The following is a 24958-nucleotide window of genomic DNA, read 5'->3' on the forward strand; positions in this document are numbered from 1 at the left end:
AACATCATTTCGTATTCTGAAACAGACCAAGACGGTCGTTTTTACATCCCATCTCTAAAAGTAAACAAAAAATTAAAATTATTCGCAAAAAATAATTTCATGACCCCAATAAAATTTTCCAAAAAAAAACCTTTTATGTGACAATAATACAAGCTTGTCAAAGAGCTCACAAACGTGTTTTTTGTATGTTTTTTAAAACAATAAATTATTAAAAATATATTAGAAATTCATAAATTAAATTGTGTATCATAAAAATACTTACTTCAGCCTTCTTCTCGTGTCCAGTTTTGAGCAAAAGCCTACCTCTTGGACTTCCACAGTCATCACCATAAAAATACATGTCTTTAAATTGTTTTTTAAAAGTGTTATGACATAAAACTTGTGAAATATTTAAACAATGATATCACAGTGGGTTTTCGTGTTGGTTCTATCATTTTTCATCCCAAATAACTCGGCATTTTTGCAAACAGATCATATATTGCAACTAAATAAACATGATGTGTCTAATAAACAAATGAAATCGCTCGTGTCTCATGATTATTATGATCTAATGACGATATACGACCCGGTGTGGATGGCCAATTTGTGGCCAAAATTGAAAAATAGCGCACACTTGACACTCGACCATCAGTGCTGGAGCAATCTGACGATGTTTTTTCAAGAGATCCTGGACGGAAGAGCGTGGGCACTAAGCAGTAACTATTTACTATTATTATAATTATTATTACTAATACCACTCGGCTGTCCAAACTCAAAACACAGTAAGGGACGTTTTTTTGTAGTAGGTTTTTTTGCATTTTCGGACTAAGTAGATTCTACTTAGTCCAAAAATGCAAAAAAAACGTACTACAAAAAAAATGTCCCTTACTGTGTTTTTTCTTCTTCTTTAGTTAGTATATTATTAGATTAAAACCAATATTTTTAGCTTTTCCACTTTATTTTTATTTGACCAGCGACCGGGTTTCGTCGTTACCGACATCATCAGACTGGACCAGTCTGATGATGTCGGTAAAGACGAAACCCGGTCGCTGGTCAAATAAAAATAAAGTGGAAAAGCTAAAAATATTGGTTTTAATCTAATAATATATTAAAAATGCAATTCCATCACGAAGTGTCAGTGGATAATATAAATTCTTTAGTTAGCTTATATTACATTTAATGAATTTAGCAATAAATTAAATACATTTAATACATAAATACATTTAGCAATAGAAAACTAAGCATGATAACTAGCTTGTACCGCATAGATATATGTGTTCCCCTGTAATATATATATATATATATATATATATATATATATATATATATATATATATATATATATATATATATATATATATATATATATATATATATATATATATATATATATATATATATATATATATATATATATATATATATATATATATATATATATTATATATTTGTCAAAAAATAATATGAAAGTGACTCCTGTAATTGGAGATAATCCAGATTTTGTGAACAAGTATTTGGACGCACTCAAAATGTTGTAAGTAAATTATCTGGTCAAATTATAAGCTTAAATAATAAAAATGAAAATGATATTTTCTGTCGTTTCTCATGTGTGTGATTATAATCCAGGATTCGGACATCACATACTAATAAAATAAAGAGTTTCTGCTCAATAAAAAGCTTCTTTTGGGCAGCGCGAACCTGATGCCTTGTAATAGAGGCAAGCTTGATGGCGGCTCTCGGGAGGCATGTGAAGTACATTATTTTATTAATATTTATTATTATTTTTGATATATCAACATACATGAAGAGGATCGTGGAAGTCTGGGTATTTACAGGGCTTACGACCTGCCGTAAGCTGGTTTAAGGGATACACGTAAAACATTCACCATTCTATCTATGATTGACCACCACACTACTCAAAGTTCGCCTTAAATTAACTAACTGACGCCGCTTCCCGCAGGGGTAGCCAGAGAGAACATAACTTCAGACCAATCTGTCTATGCAAACAATCTTCGCCTCTTCCACATTCATAAATATACTAGTATAATTAACGTACTCAGTTATCGTACCCGAAGGATGAGAGGTATCGGTAGTATGAATATTATTTAGATATTTTCTGGACAACCTGGAAACCGGTCAAGTAGCTTAGTGGGTAGCGCGCTTGACAGCTTTACAATACAAGGCATACTCGTCCATGACTTCACGGCTTGTACAACAAATGTGAGTGTATAAATATATATATATATATATATATATATATATATATATATATATATATATATATATATATATATATATATATATATATATATATATATATATATATATATATATATATATATATATATATATATATATATATATATATATATATATATATATATATATATATATATATATATATATATATATATATATATATATATATATATATATATATATATATATATATATATGTAATCGTGATTACGAAAGACAAAGTTCCTATCTACTAAATATTTCCCAAAACCTATGGAAATTACCTAATTATTGGAAAAGGTAAACAAGACCATTAATATTCCAATGCATACGCAATCAGAGGTCAGATAACATTTTGGGCAGTATAAAAGGGAGACGAATCAAGAAACATAAAGAGTAAATCCACTCACAAGTAGGCACAGGCTATGAAACTTGTAAAGTTGAAGTAAACAGTATTGCATACATAAGCCGTAGCTAGATTTCAGAGTCACTTGGAGGTTAGGTAATTCATTAATTAATTCATAATTCATAATTATATGGTTTTAAGTTATATGGTTTATATGTGGTATATTTAGAGGCCTAAATAAAATATTGAATACGCATTTTTATCGATTGTTGCGCGGTATGATCGATAATCCTGAAATTATCCAGAGCATTGGTCTGTATGTTCCCGATAGTTACCTAAGACAGCGTCGGCATAGATTGTTTCAGATTCCTATACACAGGACCAACCTGCCGATGGTTATGCCTGTAGGAAGAGCTACCGCTATGTTGAACAATATCACATTGGATATTGATCTGTTCCATGTGTCCGAAGGAGTTTTCCGAAGCGAGATTCTTCTACACATTTAACAAGAGTCTTCTTGTGTAATTTTTAATTTGTTTTTTTAATATATACGCCTTAAATGTTTGTTTGTAATGTGTATATTAATTATTGAATAAATTGCAAAAATTGAACAAATGTAAAATAAAGGAATGGGTAAATGATCAAGAGTTAATTCTATGAAAATTGTAAAATAGTTTATATTCTTGACTTTATCTCTCTTTTTTGTGTGTGTATTAGGTTTAAATGGATAAAAACAATAAAATTGTATATGAAAAGAACTCCACCGACAAGACACACAAGGTGGCTTGGTGGGTCTCTGCAAAAAATATTTTTAATATGTTTAAAATGTTTCTTTAAATAAATGTAAACTATATTTTATTTATTGTTTCGGCATTAGCTTTGTGGTAAGACATGTTACAATGATTAAAGAAAACGCTTGTTTTTTACCACTTGAGTTTTATTATAGACTACATGTTTCAGAAGTTAAACTTCCATCATTCAGGTCTGTATAATAACTATATATAGTTATTATACAGACCTGAATGATGGAAGTTTAACTTCTGAAACATGTAGTCTATAATAAAACTCAAGTGGTAAAAAACAAGTGTTTTCTTTAATCATTGTAAATGTAAACTATATATGTTAATAAAAAATATATCCAAAGCGATGCGCAAATTCATCGGCCATTATCAGTGCGTGCTTTTTTGCACACTCATCTCCGCTGGCATTTTATTTTGTTCTAATCATTGCCTTTAACTTTCTTTAATCGCCATTGAAATCATGTTAATTGAACGGAGAGTGAAATATGCAATATTATTCCGCAGTACATCTGACGTGTAATTAGTGGCAGGCGAATACCTTAATGTGTGGAAAGTGCGTAAAAGAAAATTTAGTATTTTGAAGATTTACGAGTCGCGGCTCGCGATAGAGATAATCGATTAGTACGCTTGCATGAGTGAATCGAGAAACTGCATGTCAGGATGGATGGGAAATATGTCATATCAAAATGAACTACGTCCATAGTGAACATTGTCTATTTAACCTTCCATCAGACACTGCAAGTTCTTGGTTTTTGAACATCATATTGCACAAACGGACATGGGGAGTTAGAGATAAGCTTTATAAGCTTAGACTTTCCTCTGTCAGCCTTCAATATTTACTTGGTTATTTCTTGGCTAGATGGCGCCACATCTGTTCGCAGCGCGCATACAAAAGAGCGTCGCTCGCGTATATAACCCGAGGGGACCACTCCAACCGTACTCTGGTTTCCCTTCAATACGAATAAATCTTTCGCCTTTTACTAAAGATTTCCGTGGAGGGGAACACTCAAATGAGTCTATAAACAATTTTTCGTTCCCTGCATTATTGCGGGGCCTTAAGAGACCATGTTCTGCGGCTGGATGAAGTGTGTGTTAGCCCGCCCTTTATTCATAGATGCATATGTATCAAAGGACCTAGGGTTTGGGAAAACGCAAAGCTACTACATCCATCACGCCGTTCATCAACAGGGATATGCAGTGAGGATGGAACGCCAAACTCTTATGTCCTGACATACACCCTCGCTTCGTTCACATCCAGTCATACATGCCCTCCGATTACGGAGTTTTTTGACACCGCCAGATTTTAGGTTCTGATTGATCTGATCGTGCCAAGTCGTTCTGTTCTTCCACTCACATTCACCACATATATTTTCTTAATCATTCTCTCATTATCCATTCGCTCCATATGTCCATATCACCTTAAATAACTCTTCTTGATCTTTTCAATTATCCCCTGTTCAGCCTTACGTTCCCTTATATTATATTATACCTTCGTTTTTAATCCTGTCATACAGTACAATGATTTTTCCACACATTCGTCTGAGGCATTTCAACAGCGTTCACTCTGCTTTCATCCTTCCTTTGCCAGTTCCATGTTTCGCTTTCATACATCAGTGTTAGTACCAGCACTCCGTTGTAAACCGCCATTTTGGCTTCTATGGACATATTTTTATCTGCATTCACACTTTTCAATCAATAACACGGCGAAACAATAGTCACAAATTTAATTTTTGTGTGTTTTTAACAGTAAAATAAAATTTAGTAGACTCTAAAAATCAGTGTTTGATTTTAACATGTGTACACATAATTTGTATAAACAATAAAATTAATGATGGGATGGATTTAAAAAGCGACGGCTTTCTTTTACCGCAAATATCGCAAAAGGAGGAGGCGGTCGCCTATTTTATTCGGAAAATGTGGTAGCCCTGTAATTGTCTGGATAATAAATTTAATTCCAGTTTATTTTACACATAATTTGTATAAACAACAAAATTAATGATGGGATGGATTTAAAAAGCGACGGTTTTTTTTTACCACAAATATCGCAAAAGGAGGACGGCTGTCCAAACTTAAAACACAGTAAGGGACTTTTTTTGTGGTACGTTTTTTTTTGCATTTTTGGACTAAGTAGAATCTACTTAGTCCTAAAATGCAAAAAAAACGTACTCCAAAAAAATGTCCCTTAGTGTGTTTTGAGTTTGGACAGCCGAGGAGGCGGTCGTCTATTTTATGTTTAGAAAATGTGGTAGCCCTGTTATTAGTGTTGCCCGGATAATAAATTTAATTCCAGTTTATTTCCACTTCGCGGGAATCAGGTACTAATGAACGCCGCATGACTTCCGCATTGCGATCCTGGATTCGTTTATTATGCACGGTAATGTAAAACTTCGCAGGTGCACCTGCAAAACTAATCTACACTTCACAAAATGCCGTAATTTGTATGTAGTCAATGTCCGATGTTTCTTGATATATGAAATGCATTGCTTCTTATATATTTTTTTAACCATTTAGTCGTGAAAATGTGAAGTTATTTTTTTACTAAAATATGTTTAGAAAAACCTTGACATAAGACCTTACTCGTAATAGAATTCCATTAATAATATAGCTGGACGTCGGTTCACACCCAATTTTTTTTTAGAATACATATTGGATTTTGATTTTTTTAACGATTTTTTTTAGTATAATATATATTGTGTTAAAAAAATATATAATTTTTTCAACTCATTTCATTAACTTTTTCTTTTCAAAACCATATATTCATTTGAAGAAAAACTTATTTTGCTTAGTACAAAACAGTGTTTTAAGAAAGAAAAACAAAGATTTTTTATGATTACGAGTATGGGCGTTTGTGCACAACACGGAATCTTACCGTCCGGCACTTCAGTTAGCATGATAAACGGATGATTGGCTTGGATTGGGTTGTGCTTTTGACCGTCTTTCTTCGGATCGGTCCGCTTGATCGGTCCGCTTGATCGGTGCGTGATCACGGTGCGCGTAAATTTGATCACGCTAAACTGTTGTATAGTCGCTATTATTACAAAAAAAACGTACTACTAGACGGTAGAATTCCGTGTAGTGCACAAACGCTCTTACCGTATTTTTTGGCGCCCTTCCTAACGTAAGATGGCGCCCGGCGGGATAACTCAGATTATATAATACATATCCCTCACTCCTTTCAACAACGTCATATATCTAAAAACTAGTTCTTTCAGGAGATTGTTTAAGTTTAAACAAATAATAAAATGTATTAAAAATAAATATCAAGCCACTTATTGAACTTTTTACTGTGCAACATATATTTTTAGGTAAAACCTGAAGGTTTTTTCTCCATTTGAAAAATAATAAATATATTAAAAAAAATAATTAAACAATACATTTTCTTCAAAATGCAAAAACAACACTTTCTGCTCTGTAGCTGGTTAATATTAAGTTTAAAATATGCCGCTTTTGCTAGGATATAGTACATTTTCTGGGCATTCCGAAAACACGCACAACTGAAAATTGTCGATTTTTGATATATGACGTTGTTGAAAGGAGTGAGCGAAATTTCCTGAATGAAATAATACCAATTATGTTACTATGTAACATTCTCTACGTTATAAAATAATCTGTATTTTCAGGAAATGTATTGCGGTTTTAAAATCTGCTTTCTACTCTTATAAAATAAATTTATTTTCCCAGATAAGTACAAAATTATAGTGACAGATGTTTTAGGTACTATTATATAAAATATTACAGAAGTCAAAGGTCTTTTTACTGTGGTGAAAATAATTTGATATTACTTATAATAATAATAATACCTTTTTATGTAATATCTATATAATAGAGGAAGACCGAGGAAAACTTGGTATGATCAAGTGTTTCGAATACTTGAAAGTGGTCAGGTCATAAGTCGGAATAATCGGCGGTATGTATGAGGAGATACATGAATGTGAAAGAGGCTAAGATCGTTTGAAAATACAGATTGGTGTGGCGTTCTATTCTCTCTGCCTATCCCTGCGGAGAAGAAGCGTGATGGTTAGTTAGCTATTTTTCTTTTTATTGGATAATTTACACAGCGCCGTTTTCGTGAGAAATTTTAATTTTTTATACAAACAAAAATGTAAAATTGTGCGTTTGTTCAAAATCTTAAGTCTCCTAAAGTAATTCGCGGGTTGATTTGAAAATTTGATAACGTTGCATTCGGATTCGGACGTGTAATTTTTCGTTTATTCAAAATCTCAAATCTCTTTATCAATATTAAACAAATATCTCAGTTTTTCATTAATTACTCATATTTATTTTGACATTTGACCTCCACGAAATGGCCGGAATCAACCTGGGGCAGCCAAGCGGGCTAACACACACTTCATCCAGCCGCAGAACAGTCTCTAAAGGCCCTGCAATTATGCAGGGAACGAAAAATTGTTTACAGACTCATTTGAGTGTTCCCCTCCACGGAAATCTTTAGTAAAAGGCGAAAGATTTATTCGTATTGATTTATTCGTATATTGAGATGTCAAAATGTAAAAATACCAAAATGTACAAGCGGAGAAACCCAGATTTGTGAACAAGTATTCGGACACACTCAAAATATTACGTATGTATGACAGACATCTTTATAAGAGAAAAAAGTCGCACTCCCTTGGAGTCTCTTATATCCAAGTTTAACTATACAATAGAAAACTAAACATGAAAACTAGCTTGTACCGCATAGATAAATGTGTTCCCCTGTAATATATATCTCTCACTCCTTTCAAGAACGTCATAAATAAAAAATCGTCAATTTTCAGTGCATGTTTTCAGAATGCTCAGAAAATGTACTATGTCCCTGCAAAAGCGGCATATTTTTAACTTAATATTTACCCGCTACAGGGCAGAAAGTGTTGTTTTTGCATTTTGAAGAAAAGGTATTGTTTAATTTTTTTTTTTAAATATACTAAATATTTTTCAAATGGAGAAAAAACCTTCAGTTTTTACCTAAAAAGATCTGTTTCACAGAAAAAGTTCAATAAGTGGCTTGATATTTATTTTTAATACATTGCATTATATTTTTAAACATTAAAAACGTTCTCCTGAAAAATGAAGTTTTTTGATTTATGACGTTCTTGAAAGGAGTGAGCGATATGTATATATATATATATATATATATATATATATATATATATATATATATATATATATATATATATATATATATGTATATATATATATATATATATATATATATATATATATATATGTATATATATATATATATATATATATATATATATATATATATATATATATATATATATATGTATATATATATATATTATTTTTTTAAAGAAAAAAAGAGAAATATTTGTGTTTTTATTATTTACAACAGTACTTCAATTTCATACTATTTCTGTGAGCCTGAACGTCTCATTATTAGAAATAGGTATCAAATTGTGGTAGAGTGGGTTCGAACTGAGAAACTCTTACTCAAAAGTCCACCCCGACACAATACAATATTAAATATTGCATTGTAAATAAACTGTACCCGCTCTTCATTGCAAATGTGATATGTATTATTTCATATTCTACTCCTCAAAATTCCTTTTCAATTGTCCAGGTATTGACTCCACGGGAAGTTTTGGTTCCGGATTGCTTTGGGGGAATCGTTTCTGGATCGGATCTCAAGAACAATGCGACGATTTAGTAAGGAAATTTAACTTACCCGAATATAGTCAAGCGTAGTCCTTATACAGTTAATATGATATTATAAAACACTCTCCTTATCATCCATTGTTCGCTTTGTGTAATACCACTTTTATAAAAAACTTCAAAATAAAATTTATTTTTAAGTATAAATGTCAAATCGTAATAATTTTATTTTAATGACATGATGATGGAATGATTTTCCGGAACCGGTTGTCACGAATAAGTGTTTATAAAAGTGGTATTACATAAAGTGAACAACGAATATATATCTCTCAACTCTTTCAATAACGTCATAAATCAAAAATCGACAATTTTCAGTTGTGCATGTTTTCGGAATGCCCAGAAAATGTACTATATCCCAGCAAAAGAGGCACATTTTTAACTTAATATTTACCCGCTACAGGGCAGAAAATGTTGTTTTTGCATTTTGAAGAAAAGGTATTGTTAAATTTTTTTTTTTTTAAATATGAAAAAAAAATTCAAATGGAGAAAAAACCTTCAGGTTTTACCTAAAAAGATCTGTTGCACAGTAAAAAGTTCAAAAAGTGGCTTGATATTTATTTTTAATACATTGTGTTATATTTTTATAATTTAAAAACATTCTCCTGAAAAATCAAGTTTTTTGATTTATGACGTTGTTGAAAGGAGTGAGCGATTTGATTTAGGAGAGTGTTTTATTACCATACCACCAAGTTATTAATGCTTTTAATATGCAAAATAATTTTTTTTTAGGATAACAGATACATTGATTCAATGACTAATTCTTCGTCTCACGCTTTAACACATTTGAAGTATATATCGTCCCTAAATCGATATGCTGAAAACACGGGTATGTATTGTGTTCACTTGTTATGAGGTAGTTACACCACTGTCAATCTCCATAGTAGAAAAAATATTTTTACTTTATTTTTACTGTTTTTCTTCTTCATTAGCCTTTAGAAAAATAAATAAATAAAATTGTATTTTTTTTCGCTTTTATTATTTTAGGATCAAATAATTACAGAGATGTTGTGAATAAGGACTTTGTGGCAAGGATGATACTTCTTGATAACAGTCCCCCATTCCGGATGGGATATTCCGTCACGACTGTGCACCTCAACATCACTAAGTCTACTCTATTCAGTGTATGTGTTATCATTATTATGTCATTTTTCGAATTAGGTATTAATCACCCAGAGAGAAAATCACTGTTAAAGCACTTTATGGAATGAAAAAAATCTAATACAAACTATTTTAAAAGAAAAGGAATAACCCGCAAAGCTTCTATTTTTAGAGGCTTGTCGGCAGGTAGGATATTAAGGATAGGGAAGGTAAATGTGAAAAATGCATCACAAACACCCAGACCAATCGATAATGTTTCTTTCTTAAATATATTTGGCAATTGGCGGAAATCGAACCTGTGACGCTAGTTTTACAGTAGAGCGTTAATCCAACTATGCACGGTGCCTGTCTATGCAATAAAATTGTACAATCAGCTTCCAAAATGTCATTAAACAACGAAACTAAGCATAAAAGAGTAATCATAATTGGGATATTGAAGGTGGGTAAATCTGAAATAAATTGCATCATCAGCCATGTCTTATTTGATTATTTGATACATGTTGTGTGTAATGATAAAAAATAAGCGGTATTATACATACAAGTGTTTACTTTATAAAAACAAGAAAAAAAATTGCTTTTCATTTAATTTTATAAATATAACATTGGGAAGAGTCCAAACAGCATCGAGCATTCAAGCTGAAATCCCATTCAAATCATGGTACTGGAACTTATCTTTGCCTAGATCTTCCATCTCGATATTATGTCACCTAAGGTCTGGGCACTGCTCACTGCCTGTGCATCTCTATAAGATAATGTGCACTACATTACCATATTGCGAATGTGGACAAGATATAGGGGATGCAAACCATACGTTCATTCAGTGTCCGCTGACAACAGAGAAGGAGAACTATCTAAATAGCTTAATACGGGCAGGAATCCAACTCCCCACCCAAGTATCCACCCTTCTTTCTGAACATAATTCTAGAATTGCGGGCAATATTTCTAAAATGATAAAGCTAAATGCATTTAAACTATGAAATTTTGTATTAATTGTTATTATTATTTTCTATTATTTTTTTGTTTTTAAATAAAAATAATACTTGACACTGGTAGAAACATCCTTTCACTGGGTGACTGCCAAATAAATAATATAATTTTTTTTTTATAAATAACTATTGTAAAATGTGCCCTCGGAACGGAAAAACCCAGTGAGGGTACAGTATTGTAAATTGTATTATGAGTATAATGAAAAATAAATAAATACATATGATGTGAATGTACTATTTACAGAGCCATCAAGTGGTATTGGGAGCCTGTCTTCCCCGATCTTGTCGGGTTTTAGATGTTCACGAGCTGATGGACTTTTCCATCAAAAGCTATCAAGGACTCGGAGTGTCTGGAACTCTTCCTCGTTCAGCTAGAGTTCTGCGAGTGAGGTCGCTGGACAGAGACTACACACTGCTCAACGACCACAAGTTTTATATAATTAGGTTAGTATTGAATATATATATATACGTCAGGAGGAACAGTAGAATACATTTGATCTTCTAAGATGTTTATTCTCCTAAAAAAAAGCATCATATGGAAATGTGCTCATTTGGGACAGTTATCGAATTGTCTCTTTTCAACCTGTCTGGAAGTATGGCCGTACACGGTCGTCCAAAGAAAGCTCTCCTCAAAGGAGTATGGGCTTATATGAACACCCGCGTTTATAACTAAAGTCCGGTAACTTTTAATTGTCCAGATGGCAGTACAAATGACACATGTACTGCCATCTGTGGTTTTATTTAAACACTAAAACTATTTTTCTATTATATCCACAATATTTTTTACTTAAAATAAAGTGTGTGTGACATCATTGCAATGACGCTGTCAATGAAATCCCATGAATTAAAACATGGGCAATGTTGATATAAATTATCTTTACTAATGTAAACATTTTTTACGATATGATAAAATTTGGTACTTGTAACATTTTATAAAATTATTAAAAGTTAAAAAAAAGTAATAATAAACTCACTCTCTGACTCTCCGTGCGTACCTCCCCAACTGTGGAGAGAATGGTGAATGTTCCCTTAACCAGCCTATGACAGGTTGTAAACTCTGCAAATATATATGACTTCCATAATCTTCTTCATCTGTTGTTGAGATGTCAAAATTTAAATACTATATGATATTGAAATGTTGACATATCAACATGGATGAAGAAGAGTATGGAAGTCTAGGTGTTTACAGGACTGTCATAAGCCGCTTGTGCACTACACGGAATTTAACGTCCGGCAGTCCGGTTTTGAAAAATGAAAGCGACTACGACAGTTTAGCATGATCGAATTTACCGATCGAGCACATCGATCCGAAGAAAGAAAGACAAAAGCACAAGCCAATCATCCGTTTATCATGCTAACCGAAGTGCATGACGGTAAACTTCTGTGTAGCGCACAAACGCCCATAGGCTGGTTAAGTTTTTATTTTAGACGCGTGTAATTTTTCTCTTCTTCTTCAAACCCTTATCTGCACTCCAATGGTACATAGGGCTCTGCATCATATAAACAGTGTTATTTTGATTGTGTAACATTTAATTAACAGTAAACTATATTGTTTTTCAGCTCCATAACACTTTTCATTATAATTTTGATTATAACCGGCACTGCTGTTGAAATCAATGCCGATAACTTCATATTGGAACAGGACATTGAGCTCTCACAACCATCTTTTAAATCCTTCTCCAAGAATGATTCCACAACTGAATTACCGAGATCGGAAAAAAGTATCGAATCAAATCTGAATACAGAAAATAAATCAGAAAACAACTTACGAACATTGAAAACAAGGAAGAAAACATCAGAAACAGTTCATACAAAAGATGGATTGATAACAAATATATACGCAAATATTGTCCCTGGTAGTAATTTAGACAGACCGTCTAAAAATGCCAGTAAAAAGAATGAAAAAGAGCCAAAACTTGTAACGGTTAAACAAATAACCAAAAACAAATCTCCTGCAATTACTGTGGATATGAACACATTAGAAAATGGAAACACATCATCCGCAGCCACGACTTTTTCAAAATACGTGGACAAGAAACAGAAATACGTTTTATCATCGGAGCAACCGTCGTATTTCTCCAAAATTTTGCACAGATTTGAAAATATCAACGTGTTTGATTCTCTGCGCTGTGTCGATAAGGATGGTCCGCTCGCCAAAGTTCTGGTGTGCTTCTCGCTCAAGACGAATTTGGAGAAGATATTTTCTATGGAAGTCGGCGAAGACACGCTTGCTCCTATACACGGAATGAAGGTCATCACTCTACTTTGGGTTATATTAGTTCATACGTGTTTGGTGGTGTTTCAGCTCTCTGGTATGTCACTCCTGATATTATATGATATGACATATCGCTCACTCCTTTCAAGAACGTCATATATCAACTTGATTCAGGAAAACCTTTTTAAAGTTTAAAAATATAATACAATGTATTAAAAATGAATATCAAGCCACTTACTGAACTTTTTAGTGTGCAACAGATCTTTTTATGTAAAACCTGAAGGTTTTTTCTCCATTTGAAAAATATGTGGTAGGTATATTTTAAAAAAATAATTAAACAATACCTTTCCTTCAAAATGCAAAAACAACACTTTTTGCCCTCTAGTGGGTAAATATTAAGTGAAAAATATACAGATTTTACTGGGATATAGTACATTTTCTAGGCATTCCGAAAACATGCACAACTGAAAATTGACGATTTTTTATTTATGACGTTGTTGAAAGGAGTGAGCGATATGTTCGATTGGTGATATAAGTAATGAATGCAAGATATAGAACTGAAAGTAAATGCTTGGTACAGAGTGAATGGTGCACTGAAATCATTTGTAGCACATAAAAACCATTCAACGAAAGCTAAACAGGCAGTACACATGGCGTCCTGGTTTCAAACCTAAATAACTAACCATAACGCCGCTTCCCCATAGGGAGAATAGAACGCCACACCACTCTGTCTTTGCAAACATTCTTCGCCTCTTCCTCATTCATCTCCTCATACACACCCGCTGATTATTCCGACTCCTGACCCGACCGCTTTCAAGTATTTGACATACCTGACTTCCTTTGCTTTTTTTCCAACTCCATTCGCTTCATAAATTTGTTTTTTCCATTCTTTCCTCGCTCATACATTCCACATCTCTTCTTCTTCTTTTTGTAGATCCTAGGGATCTGTTTGTGCCTCCGCATGTCGCTCTTGGGATGTTGACTCCCAGCTGTCTTTCCATCTTTTCTTTTTTTTCCACATGAAACCTAATACAATATGGAAATGAAACATACAGTTGGCATAAGAAGGATGGAAGCAGACAGAATGCATTCGAAATGCGATTTTATTGCGGCTAAACGATGTGTGATAGATATTCGAGTTGTGATATAAGGAAAGAATGCAAGGCTGAGATAAGCATTATCCATCAAATTAAGAAAGCTATGTTGAGATGGTTTGGACATGTGGAACGTATGATTGAGGAAAGAATAGTAAAATAAATTTATGAGTTGAGTGTGATTGGTAATAGATGCAAAGGAAGATCGAGAAAAACCTCTTTTACTGTGATGAAAATAATTTTATATTGCTTATTATACTAAAAGTAACTATAATGTAATATCTATATAATAGAGGAAAACTAGGCATGATCAAGTGTTTCAAATACTTAAAAGTAGTCAGGTCAAGAGTCGGAAGAACCGGCGGGTATATATACTAGGAGATGCAGGAATGTGAAAGAGGCAAAGAGGCTACTATCCTTGACTCTACCTGACCGAGTTTCTCCAGGGTATGCTTGGCTACAATAGTTTAGAGACTAGAAGGAATGTGTGTATTTGATTACGCATTTTTATCGATTGTTGCGCGGTATGGTCGATAATCCTGAAATTATCCGGAGCATTGGTCTGTATGTTCCCGATAGTCACCTAAGACAGCGTCGGCATAGATTGTTTCACACTCCTATATACAGGACCAACCTGCCGATGGTTATGCCTGTAGGAAGAGCTACCGCTATATTGAACAATATCACATTGGATATTGATCTGTTCCAAGTGTCTGAAGGAGTTTTCCGAAGCGGGATTCTTCTACATCTTTGAGTCTTCTTGCTTACTTTTTAATGTATACACCTTTAATATATTGTTTGTAATGTATATATTAATTTTTTAATAAATTGAAATTGATATTGAAATTGAAAAGTATGTTTGCAAAGGTAGAGTAGTGTAGGGTAGGTTGTAACTGAAGCAGAGGAAGATGGAGGAATAAGAAGACGGAAGAAAACTTGGCATGATCAAGTAGTTAGTTTGTTAGTTCTAAGAGGGTTAATCTTGTATTTGTGTAGAAAGATGTGGACATATTTTACTTTGCAACATTTTAATTTCTTTAAAACATTAATGTCAAATTCTTTTCAGATAATCAAGTGTACAGGGGAACGGTAGAAACGAATTTCTTCTATCAGACAATCAGCAATGGAACATACTCTGTTGATACGTTTTTTGTATTGAGGTAAAAACTTATTGCAAAATGAATTAATGAAATATTTACAACATTTTGAGTGTTTCCAAATACTTGTTCACAAATCTGAATCATCTCCAGTTATAAGAGTTATTTTTCATTTATTTTTTGACATCACAACATAGATGAAGAAGATTATGGAAGTATGGGCATTAACTGGGTTATTTCATCTCACCAATAGATATCTTCTTTAAATTCTAGTGATTTAAGCACTATATATATAGTGTAGAATTGGTGAATGTTACACATGTGTACAGTGAACACTTAAACCAACCTATGACGGTCGTAAGCCCTGTAAATCCCCAGACTTAAATATTCTTCTTTATCCGCATATGCTGAGATGTCGATGTTTAAAAAATAAAGAAATATTTATTTTCAATTGATCTTGGTGTTTGTGATATATTTTTTACATCTGCCTTCCCTCTTCTTACTATCCTACCTGCAGACAAGCCTCTAAGATAGAGGTTTTGCGTGTTATTTAAAAAAATGTCTTTTCTCCAGTATAATTGAGTAACATTTTCATGGTACATTTGAAAATTTACAGGTAGGTATTGCCAGAAATCAGTCTAATGTCTACCCATCTATGCCATAGCGTCTGTTTTATGTATTTAAAATCTTAAGTATTTATTGCTTCTTTCAGTGGCCTGTTAGTGTCGTATTTGTATTGCCAAACAACGAAAAAATTCTCAGCTGAACGATTGGGGCTGGACGGCGGCATGGCTTTATAGCATGGTTCAGTATATTGGAATAATGCTTCATAGATACATCAGGTAAATATTGCCATTTGTAAAAATTATTAAAAACGTCTTCTTCTTCTTCTTTATCAGCCGTCTGTCCACTGCTGGATGTAGGCCTCTTCTAATGACTAGTTTGGGCTTTTTCGACCCATTTATTACCCGCGATGGGGACAATGTCATTGGCCCATCTTTTTTGGGGCTTCATTTTTTATTTAAACTATTTTTACATAAATTCTATCTTCATAATACGATTTTATTTTTAAAAAAATACATATTTAATGTAAAAAAAAACTATCTCCCCAGAGAAAGTCGGACATCAATTATTGTACTCCTGGAAAGGTTAAACTATGATTTCCGTCTTGGAGATTATTTAATTTATTTTGGGTAATGTATCCACAATTTATCAAGGTAATCGGATCAAATTCTATTTTTTTTAAAAATATATATAATAATGTATAATGTTTTGATAAGACGAAACGCGTCACATTATATATTGACATGCCCTACGTAAAGTGCTCTAACTACATTTTTGTCAATTTTGAGATGTTTGGTGCATGTTATCAACTGACCATTATCTACAAATACAAATAAACAAAAAAAAAATATGCCTAGTTTTCAGGCGTATGGTATAAGACGCTATCTACATCGAATTTTCGAAACGAACTGAACTCCTAAAACACTAACTACTTCATTTTGACAAGGCATAAAGTTTTAAAACGATTTAATACATTCTTTTATTTTATTTTATTGTGTTTTTGAATGTATAATACTAGTTTAGAATTTCAAATAAAACCGTTATTTAAAAAATAAAAAAATATGTTGAAAAAATCTTCCAAGCTCTCTCCTGTAAAGTAACAGATTTGCAGATAGAGTACTTTACGTAGGGGTCTTCGATATCATTGTATATATTTAAATAAAAGTAGAATCGAATCCATTAACCTTGTTTAATTTTGAATATGTTACCAAAAAAATTAAAATGGATTTCCACCAACTGTCTGCTGTTACAATAAATATTTAATTCAACCTTTGTTTCAGATTAACGCCTCCATACTTGTTGACTCTCGGGTTGGTGGAGCTGTCTTCCCGGTATCTCAACTCTCACAGCGTTCTAGAGTTACCGAGTAAAGACCACATCAACTGTGAGAGGTTCTGGTGGAGAAACGCTCTGTACATCAACACCTTTTATCCACTTCGTGAAATGGTGGGCAGCTTTCTGATATCCCGTCTTTTCAAAATATGCGTGTTTTAACCACTTAACAGTTGAATTTTGGTGAGAAAATTCGTCGGTGCAAGATTCTTCTTGCACCGACATGCCTTTTTTCATGCCTTTCTAGGCATGGTCAGGTAAGGAGTTGGAATATTCGGTGAATATGTATGAGGAGATGCGAGAATGCGGGAGAGGAGAATGAGGAGAATGCCACACGAATCTGTGGCATTCTCCTCATTCTCCTCATCCTCACTAAGGTTGTTTACAGATTCGTGTGACATTCTATTCTCTCTGCCTTCCCCTGCGGAAAGCGGTGTGATGGTCAGTTAGTTAGTTTTTAGCCAAATATCAATATGATTATAATATATCTCTCGAGTAGTAAAATATTAATGAAAAAGTTGTACCTTATTGTAACCTATATGAATTTCGAAATATGAAATTAAATTTTTAGTATGAATATCAACATTTTAAGCATATTCCACGCACATAATCATCAATTTGAAATAATCACTGCCCCAAAGGTAGAGCCACACGCTATCTGACCTGTTATTTTATGGCCCCACATTTGGGGCAGTACAAAGTTAATCAAATGCCTCTTTTGTGTTGTGATTTGACCAAGATTTTGTTTGCAGTGCATGGTCTGGTCGTGGTACCTTTCCAACGACACCTTGTTCTACGCAGCCGGTATCCTGGTGCTGATGCTGTCCTCGCGGCATGGGAAGGTGGCTTCCTTACTAGTGGTGGTCTTCCTGCTGGCCGGCTGGACCACCACAGCCTTGGTTACTCTGCGTACAGGCTATACACTCAGGTTACAAAAATAATCCATTCTATATATAATCATCCTTTCTATACTTCTTCTTCTCTTCTTCATCTTTTTGTAGGCCTTGTGGCCTGTTTTTAAGAGGGATTAGCCTCCTGCGATGTCGATTCCCAGCTATTGACCCATTTCTTTGGTAGTCTGCCCGGGATTCGTCTACCATGGGGTTGCCCGTACTATGGGATATAGGGTAGTCTGGATGGTTCCATTCTCCTCACATGCGCATACCATTGTCGCCTTCGTTGCCTTCCCCACCTAACGACATCTTCGATCTCGCATATTTCCCTGATGCTGGCGTTTCTTATTCTATCTCGACGACTCTTGCCTGATATGCTTCTTAGAGTCTTCATTTCTGACACTCTAAGCACCTTTCTATACATAATATGTAATCATAAAGTAATGATAGTTCATAAAACAAAAATAAAAAAATGGTTTGAAAGAGAGGGTCTGTCAGGAAGCCTAGATGCTTCTGTATCAGATCCGGGAATGCGGTGGAACAACTTTCAATATACATAATAATTATTTTAATATGAAAGAAGATGGCAGTTTGCGGCGTACCTCAGATTTTCTTCCTGTTTATAAGTTTTGGAACCTTTGCATTTTGTTTTCATCAGATTATTTTTTTGTTGGGGCTATTTTCCACCACCTCATATAATAATTTTTATACAAAAGCAGATGGAAGTCTGAGCATCTTAGGGCTTATGATCGGGCATTCAGCTGGCTTAAGTGATCACTTTATAAATGCCTTGTTGTGTACATATATAACATGGTGATGATGTCGGTAACAACAAAACCCGGTTACTGGTCAAATAAAATAATCATGCATTTTTAATTTATGTTTTATTTCGTAAATATCAATATTTCTTAAAATATATTGGGACACGTGTTTTGATGCATTTCGTATAATTTTCAAACACCGTATGTGGAATGCATCGAAAATGATATATGGCTTCTCTGACCAAAGTACATCCAAACGTGTGTTATAAAAGACACATTATAACCAGCTTATGCTGTAGTTCATTTAAGATCTAAATATGACTTATTCAGTCAAAATACATAACAATCATTTAATGTTTTTTTTTTAGTATTGAAAATCCTCTCTCACACTACGATGATATTTATGACAAGCCGTGGACTCGGGTGGGACCGTACTTAGCAGGCTTGGGGGCTGGTTGGGCGCTCAGCAAGTCTAATTGCTGCCTTATTATTTCTAAGGTAAAAACCATTATTATTTTTCTGAAAAAAATCAGTTAAATAAATTAATTTGCCTGAACAGGGGATGGTGTAATTCATAAAGATGGCTTTTAAATTTGCGATACTGATTATTGGTCCTTAATCCTTTAAGTGCCAGGAGGTATTAGTAAGGCTGTTCCCGGTAAGCATTTTGTAACACATTTCATAGAAAGTATTATATATTTTTGTATATATCGCTTACTCCTTTCAACAACGTCATGTATCAAAAAACTTGATTTTTCAGGAGATGGTTTTTGAAGTTTAAAATATAATGAAATGTATTTAAAATAAATATCAAGCCACTTATTGAACTTTTCACTGTGCAACAGATCTTTTTAGGTAAAACCTGAATGTTTTTTCTCCATATGAAATATATTCAAAAAATACCTTTTCTTCAAAATGCAAAAGCAACACTTTCTGCCCTGTAGCGGGTAAATATTAAGTTAAAAATATGCCGCTTTTGCTGGGATATAGTACATTTTCTGGGCATTCCGAAAACATGCACAACTGAAAATTGACGATTTTTGATATATGACGTTGAAAGGAGTGAGCGGTATATTCAAATGATATTATGAAGATTTACCAAACAATATATACATGTGTGGTGTTGAATATATATATACATATATATATATATATATATATATATATATATATATATATATATATATATATATATATATATATATATATATATATATATATATATATATATGTATATGTATATGTATATATATATATATATATATATATATATATATATATATATATATATATATATATATATATATATATATATATATATATATATATATATATATATATATATATATATATATATATATATATATATATATATATATATATATATATATATATATATATATATATATATATATATATATATATATATATATATATATATATATATATATATATATATATATATATATATATATATATATATATATATATATATATACGTGTTGTACATTTAAAATTAGTGCTTGACATAGGAACAAACTAGCACCAAGGTGAGCTAGTTTTGTTTAGATTGTGACAAGAGTAGGCAGAGAGAAATGAGCGCCACACCAATATACCTTTGCAAACAATATTCATCTCTTCCACATTCATGTATATCCTCAAATACATACCTGCCAATTATTTCAACTTTCGACCTGACCATGCTCAAGTATTTAAAATATTTGATCATGCCAAGTTTTCCTTAGTCTTCTTCTACTTCTATTACCAACCACATTTGAGGCAAAAATTTGTTTTACTGTTCTTCGCTCATTTGATTTACATGCCCAATATCGATGAATACATTATGACAGCTCAGATAAAGTGACCTTTCTGTAATGTCGGAGGTTGTCAATTCCACTGTATCCATGGTCGCCAGGTTGCAATTCTAAAAACACCCATTAGTCAGTCATATGCATTTGTGAAGTCATTCCTGTGTATGTGCCAGACATTAATTTTAGTGTGCAAGGATATTCTTTTACTATCTTATTTTTTCAGCCGATGTCATTCTCGCTGTGGATGCTGTCACTATCCACTCTGGGTAGCATAGTATACGGACTGTACGGTACAAACCTGGGTGTGTACGGCTCTGTGGCATATGTGACTGTAACACACACGGCTTGGGGCATGGCAGTAGCGTGGATTATGGTCGCTTGCGTCACGGGATATGGAGGTAAGCAAGAAAACCAGACATAATGTATAATAGGGCTCCGTAATCAATGGTGCATAGGGCACTGCATCAAATTGATGAGATGTTAAGTTGATTGTTAACCCTTTGAGTGATAAGTTTTAATGAGGATTTTATTTGTCCGCCTCCGTAGTGTAATGGTCAGCACGCTCGGCTACCGTTCTGGAGGCCCCGGGTTCCATTCCCAGGGGGGGTCAAATAAATATAAGTGATTTTTTCACTGTAATATTTATTCAATATGGACTGTTACCTGAAGCGGAGGGCTGATCACCTTTCCTTCATGTGTAAACGGTCAAGATAACACTGCGTTTATATGACGCAGTGCCCTATGCATCACTGGGATGCGGATAAGGGTTTGAATTAATTTTATTTGGAAAGAGGCAGTTTTTTTAGTATCTTCGAAAATGTACAATATTTTCCAGATTTTATGATTTTTTTTTATTGAATGTTAGACTAAGAGAATTTTTAACTACTTTAAAACTGATCTTTTAGATACACAATGGTTTTCTTTTTCATCTAGTATTTCTATTACTACTTATTACTACGTATTACCACTAGTATTTCATATACTGGTGGTCCGTTCTGGAGGTCCCGGGTTCGATTCCCAAGGGGGGTAGAATAAATATTAGTGATTTTTTCACTGTAATATTTATTCAATATTGCCCTGGACTGGGACCTGAAGCGGAGGGCTGATCACCTTTCCTTCATGTGTAAACGATCAAGATAACACTGCGTTTATATGACGCAGTGCCCTATGCACCATTGGGGTGCGGATAAGGGTTTTATTATTTATTATTTCATATACTACTGCTTTTATGGTGAAATCAGTTTGAGCTATTTCGTCGCTGAAGTGCCCGTACCATTTATTATTTATTATAGAAACAAATGGCAGGCTCATGGCGTATTTGGGTAGACACTCGAATGCAAAACTGGCGTCGCGAATTCGATTCCCGCCAAGTGCAAAACAAATTCAAGAACGATTTATTTTCAATTGATCTGGGTGTTGTGATGTATTTTTCACATTTCCACACCTTCCCTTATATACCTTCCCTAATAACTGCCTCCGTGGTCTAATGGTCAGCCTGTTTAGCTACCATGCCGGAGGTCCCAGGTTCGATTCCCAGGGGGGGTGAGAATAAATATTAGTGATTTTACACTCTAATATTTATTTAATATTACTCTGGACTGGTCCCTGAAGCGCAGGAGTGATCACGTTGCCTTCATATAATTAACGATCAAGATAACATTGCGTCAATACGATGCAGTGCCCTATGCACCATTGGGTGCGGATAAGGGTTAGAAGAGGAAGAATCCTTAATAACCTACCTGCAGACAAGCCTCTAATAGAGGCTTTGCGGGGTATTCTTTTTAAAAACATCCAAATTTATTATAATTAGCTTTCACAGTATGTAAAATAAGTATCAAAGATTTTTTGCATTTTTCAGGTGTAGTGAATAGTATTCTCTCTTGTCGGTACCTGTATCCGTTGAGTAGACTGGGCTACTGCGCTTATTTGCTCCATCCTCTGCTACTAAAATGCATCTTCACTTCAGCAGGCGCAGTTCTACACATATCTCCCGAAACTATTGTGAGTAACCCCTTTGTTCCTTTTTATAAAAATGCACATTTTATTTTACATTACATTTTATTTTTTGAATTTATGGAAACTTGCAATCTGGACCTTCTGCCATCGTAAAGGTGGAAACTGACCGGAGCATTTCATCATAACATAACGTCGTAACATCGCTCGCGGCGAGCAACGCTGAGCATCCAAAACTATGGATGGAGCGCTCGGCTCGCTCTACTGACTGCCTGAATGCTCGAATCGTAATGAGTTATGTTATGACGAAATGCTCCGGTCAGTCTAAACCTTAAGGAGGCCTGGGTGTCTTATATTACGGCCTATCCGTTTGGCTTATATTGTGTTACTTTATTTACAAACTATTTAGAATATTTTATGTATAAAAAATTAAGTACTACGCCTCCAACCTATCCTAAGTTTATAATTTAGTTATCTTATAAAACCTGCTGATGACAGTCAACAGTCCCCCTTCTCCTGAGGAATTTTATGTGGTTTTTTCCCAGCAATGAGCAAATGCTGAGAGGTTCCTGATTGGCCCACACTAGATTATCCCTCCCGTTCCCAACACAGATTCAAATTAAAACATATTGAACTAGCTAAAAGAAACAAAAATCCACTCAATGATCTATAAACCTTGTACATAATAAGCAAGGTAAATAATAAATGCAATTCCCATCTAAAAATTTTAAAATGTAATATATTTAAAATTTAATTTTTTTTAACACTTATGTATGGAAGTGTAGCATGGAGTTGGCAAAAGAAGGATGAAAACAGACTGAATGCAGTCAAAATGCGATCCCTCAGACGAATGTGTGGCAAAACAATGTTTGATAGATATTCGAATGTTGAAATAAGGAATGCAAGAATTTATTGATAAAATTTAGAAAGGTGTGTTGAGATGGTTTGGACATGTGGAAAGTATGAGTGAGGAAAGAACGGTTAAACAAATTTATGAGGTGAATGTAGTTGAAAAAAGAAACAGAGGAAGACTGAGGAAAACTTGTCACAATCAGGTATGTCAAATACTTGAAAGCGGCCAGGAGTCGTAATAATCGTCGGGTATGTATGAGGAGATGCATGATGTAGAAGAGGCGAAGAATGTTTGCAAAGACAGAGTGGTGTGGGGTTCGATTCTCTCTACCTACCACTGCGGGGAAGCGGCGTGATGGTTAGTTAGTTAGTTTAGAAGAAGAAAAAGACTTAGATAATATTTAAATTTAAGATACACTTTACAAAGTAAAAGCACATTTAAATAAAATTTATAGAAAGTTTATAGTTTGATTATCTCATGAAATCCAGCTTTTCAGTTCGGCAATCAACATATTGATGACAAATTGTGTTTTATTTTTCAGTTGGTAAACTTTGTAGGTTTTACCGTGATATCCTTCACTGCAGCTCTCCTCGTCTCGGTTGTGTTCGAGGCTCCGGCAGTTTCCTTACTGAGACTGATACATCCCAAGAAATGGACCTCCGAATGTACCACGGAGTATTCATAGCATTTCAATATACATATAACCTTACATTACGGGACATTTGTAAAATTTACAACGGACATTTAATCTGTGGGGAACACTAAGGAAACATGTCGCTCACTCCTTTCAAGAACGTCATAAATAAAAAAACTTCATTTTTCAGGAGAACATTTTTAAAGTTTAGAAATATAATACAATACAATGTATCAAAAATAAATATCAAGACACTTATTGAACTTTTTACTGTGCAACAGATCTTTTTAGGTAAAACCTGAAGGTTTTTTCTCCATTTGAAAAATATTTAGTATATTCAAAAGAATAATTAAACAATATGTTTTCTTCGAAATGCAAAAACAACACTTTTTGCCCTGTAGTGGGTAAATATTAAGTTTAGAATATGCCGCTTTTGCTGGGATATAGTACATTTTCTGGGCATTCCGAAAACATGCATAACTGAAAATTGACGATTTTTTATTTATGATGTTCTTGAAAGGAGTGAGCGATGTATAAAAATGTAGTAATAACTAGCATGTTTCTTAATTTTTCACCCATATTTTATATAAAGTTCTCAAAAAATATATCGCAATTATTTTTGAAGTGCTTTTAA

General features: G+C 33.5%; 1 non-coding gene and 2 pseudogenes across 2 annotated transcripts; 2 read left to right on the plus strand and 1 right to left on the minus strand.

Annotated features, from left to right (window-relative positions):
* Window positions 1-128: 128 nt before the first annotated feature.
* Window positions 129-24948, plus strand: LOC148302323 (uncharacterized; annotated as a pseudogene). Its single transcript, XR_015838651.1, has 14 exons — window positions 129-695; window positions 8942-9027; window positions 9763-9859; window positions 10018-10154; window positions 11362-11561; window positions 12678-13429; window positions 15493-15586; window positions 16236-16365; window positions 17368-17533; window positions 18172-18347; window positions 19442-19571; window positions 21108-21282; window positions 22743-22885; window positions 24232-24948. The product of XR_015838651.1 is annotated as an uncharacterized LOC148302323 (transcript).
* On the plus strand, window positions 4300-4417 carry LOC148302324 (U5 spliceosomal RNA). The gene has a single exon (XR_015838660.1). It is a non-coding gene; the product is annotated as a U5 spliceosomal RNA (small nuclear RNA).
* On the minus strand, window positions 7740-7870 carry LOC148302325 (U5 spliceosomal RNA; annotated as a pseudogene).
* Window positions 24949-24958: the final 10 nt, after the last annotated feature.

The sequence above is a fragment of the Brachycentrus maculatus genome, unplaced genomic scaffold (genome assembly GCF_059751285.1).
Source record: "Brachycentrus maculatus isolate JH-2025_06_01 unplaced genomic scaffold, ASM5975128v1 h1tg000459l, whole genome shotgun sequence".
Taxonomy (NCBI): Eukaryota; Metazoa; Arthropoda; class Insecta; order Trichoptera; family Brachycentridae; genus Brachycentrus; species Brachycentrus maculatus.